The sequence below is a fragment of the Etheostoma spectabile genome, chromosome 16 (genome assembly GCF_008692095.1).
Source record: "Etheostoma spectabile isolate EspeVRDwgs_2016 chromosome 16, UIUC_Espe_1.0, whole genome shotgun sequence".
Taxonomy (NCBI): Eukaryota; Metazoa; Chordata; class Actinopteri; order Perciformes; family Percidae; genus Etheostoma; species Etheostoma spectabile.
In genome coordinates, this window is record NC_045748.1 from 14,353,086 (window position 1) to 14,356,605 (window position 3,520).

General features: G+C 41.2%; 1 protein-coding gene across 1 annotated transcript in view; it reads right to left on the reverse strand.

Moving 5' to 3' along the window:
• Window positions 1–1,322, reverse strand: part of ntng2b (netrin g2b) — a 61,618-nt gene extending 60,296 nt beyond the window's left edge. The window contains exon 1 of the mRNA XM_032539377.1: window positions 955–1,322. The gene's annotated coding sequence lies outside the window, so the exon portion shown is untranslated. The remainder of the gene's footprint in view (window positions 1–954) is intronic.
• Window positions 1,323–3,520: the final 2,198 nt, after the last annotated feature.

The window sequence follows — 3,520 nt, forward strand, 5'->3', positions numbered from 1 at the left end:
TGTAAGTGCATATCAAGTTGGTTACAAGCAGGGCAAGTGTGGTTGAATCCTTTTTAAACAGGCGATATTTAACACGAGAAGTTAAAAACGCACTAAAAAGCGCCGCATTGTGGTTAACCTTGTGCGTAAAAACACGTGCAGCTGCTGGGAGCCGCCTGTGCGTGCCAGAGTTGTAACTGCTCCTCTCTAATGCTGGAGACGGAAAGTAGGTTATAGATGTTTTTATTTATAAATTAGACTGCAAGAAATGTCCATCTGACATTGTGACATTTAATAGCCCTTGTCAACCGTTTTCTTAAAATATGAGAAAATGTGCAGAAAAAGAAAAAAATTTAAATCTACTTTATTATTTTTTTTTTCATTTTCATGAGTGATTTTAGGCCTAATCCTTGCTCTGTCCAACATACTGTCATTAATGTAATAACAAACTCTAAGCAAAACAGACTGCACTGGAAGTAGTTATTGCCAGATTTATTCATTTAATTTAATTATAATTCAAATCTTAAACTGAATAAATATGTTTGGCATTTTCTGCAGCGTGACTTGGTGATCATAATCCGACTGTCATCCCACACTGAAGGAACCAGGTCCTTGCACAGCCTGCCCCACACAACCCTGTGGACTCTGACTTAGTTCTGTTGACAAGTGAAGTCGCCAGAGCGAATTCCCGGCACCGACAGTGTTCTAGGGGTGTGTCACTTTTTACAGTAGTGAACCCCACCGCGCAGCATAGCTCACACTTCATGTGTGTTGTATATTCACAAAGTAATGCATTAAAGCGTTTGTCTTAATCAGTGTAAATTAAGCTGAAAGTCCCCTCACCACTCTGATTATCATGGAGTCGTCCGGATATTTTGTTCTAACTCAGAGCAGCTTCTCGGTGCAGACTTCAGAGAGCTTTGGCAAAATGCATCGTGTTGCGAGATCTTTTATCAAATCAGATAAAGCACTTACTTCTAACATGCATCCGCGAGACAGGTCAGCACTTTGTGCGTCGTTGGAGTACTGCACGTCTCCCTTTAGGGGCCAAAAGGATCCCCTAGATCGTCCACTGTACTCGTTCCCCGCCGCGGCGCTTACTGTACTCCCATTATCCGCCTGCCCCGGCTCGCTGTTTGTTTTTGCCTTCTGCCGGATACTTTTTATCACACCGTAGATGGCAGCACCCGGTAGATCGGTGTCCTAGATCTAGAAACGGCTGGGAAAAGAGGACTGAAATCCAGCGTCAAGGAGTATCAAAAGTATAAAATATTGACTTTGAGGAAAGGCTTGTGCCCGCCCCTCTTCCCCCCTCACCTCCTCCTCTTCCCACTTTACAAGCTCGGGTTTACCCGGGATGCTCAAGGGCAGAAAGAAAGAGAGAGAAAAAAGGCTTTATGGAAAATATCACCCTCCCTCCTCTCTCTCTCTCTCTCTCTCTCTCTCTCTCTCTCTCTCTCATCTCTCCCCTGTCCTCTCCCTCTCTTCTCTCTCTCCTCTCTCTCTCTCTCTCAGTTAATGCCCAGGCTAAATCTTTTTACCTCACTTCAATCACTATCTGAGCTTTTATCTCTCCAGCACTGCTGCCTGAACCAGGGCGGTGCAACTTCCCCTCCTGCTGTTCCCCATCAGGTCCGGTCTGTGCCCTGCTTAGCTAAACGGACCTTTGGGAAAACAGGGAACCAGTGGTACTGTACTCTCGCCCTTAATTTGCCCAGATGTGTAAAATTAAAAAAAAAAAAAAAAAAATATATTATATAATATATATATATATCGATATATTTCTCTAATGCTCCATATATGACTTGTAATGTGTCTGCAGTGTTTTAGTGATTGTATATTGACCTTATCCTACTTTTTCATCTCCTTTACATTCCGTATAATAATATATATAATCTCATAGATGTTAACTTATACTGTAGTTTCTTCCGCCTGCAGTACACGTCATTATATACAGGTTATTATACAGGGTTATAAGTGGATCTAAATTTATATTTCAAATATAATATCAAACGTAAACTTATAGTTTCATCCTGCAGCAGAGTGGTGCGCTGTCCGTGGTGCTGATAGAAAGCGGGGCCTTTACATCCCTGCATGCAGCTGACACATGACACATTCATCTCTGTCCCCAGCTGAAACTGACAGAATCAGCTGGTTGTTGTTTTTATTGTTGTTTTCCATGGTTTTATAAACCATGGAGTTGCAAAAATATACATGGAATGGGGTTACTCAGTGGTTCCCAACTTAGGGGTGCAACTTTGCTGGGTTAGGTTTGTTTATATATGTAAATATGCTTTGCAGCCTTATGTTAAGTTACTCTTTAATCTGTTTCTTGTGAGTACCTTAACTTTATGGAAGTGCAATACTTAATTGCCAGTCATTTCACAGGGTGGTTGGAACCACTGTTGTAATTGGTGGAAATTTATGTAACTAGTTATCAAAACCTTCTCTCTATGGCAGCTGATATGAAATGACAGATATGTGAATTTGAACAATCTGTCATTCTGATACAGCATCCTGAAGAACCCTGAAGCTCCCTGCACCTCATTTTGGAAACCACTGAGGTAACTAACACCATTGTACTGCCAACGCAGGAACAGATGTGTATAATCAGTTCACAGTGAGCCAGGACATTGTAATTCACACTTCAGAGGTGAATGACATGCATTTGGGCTTACATAATTCACACCTCTGGTCATATTTTAGGGCAACAGAAGAGGTTAGAGGCCAAAAAACAATGGGGGCATAGGAAGAAAGAGATGTATGATTCAGTGGAAATTATGAACCTCTGTATAAATAACTGGCAGTACACCCAGGAGCGGATCAATAGTTTGTCCTTGCAGGGCCTTCCCTCTCTTTTCACATCTTTTGAGATGAGCCTTAACCCTTTTTGTACAACTTTACAGTGTTTTTAGAGGAGAGGACCCCCCCCTCTCCACTGAACTGTGAACAGGGCTGGACTGAAAGACAAATGCCCCCCTCGGGGGATCAATACAGCATCACAAATATGGTATTCACTGCTATAACAGGCTCTTGATATAGAATAACACAGGCTTTTAATCAACGCTACACTGGGGCAAAGTAGGAAAAAAAGAGACCTGCTGAATTTGTCAAACAGCCTGAGTCAAAGATGAAACAAACTACGTGGCATTTGAGGTTGAGAAAAACTAAAAAGCCTATATTTCACTTTAGGTATTAGGCTTTCAAAGGTTTTCAGATGTCAAAGAATTTGAGATTTGTGCAACAAACTGTTTTTTCTTCCTCTTGCTTGCTTGGTGTAAGTGATTTAATGCAGAGGTTCATCACTGATTCAGCGATGGTCAGCCCAGCCGTGCTTAAAACGTGACTCAGTATGATTAAGCTCCAAACATTTATTTTAAAAATGGATAAGGATTACACATGTAGGCCGTGAAGCTGTGCCACTGTGCTTCTAACAAAAATCATGATCATATTTAGCCTACTACACATTTTCTACTTGTGTATATATATGTGCTTTTTACACTTTAATAATAAATTCACTTGAATGTGCATCAATAACCTG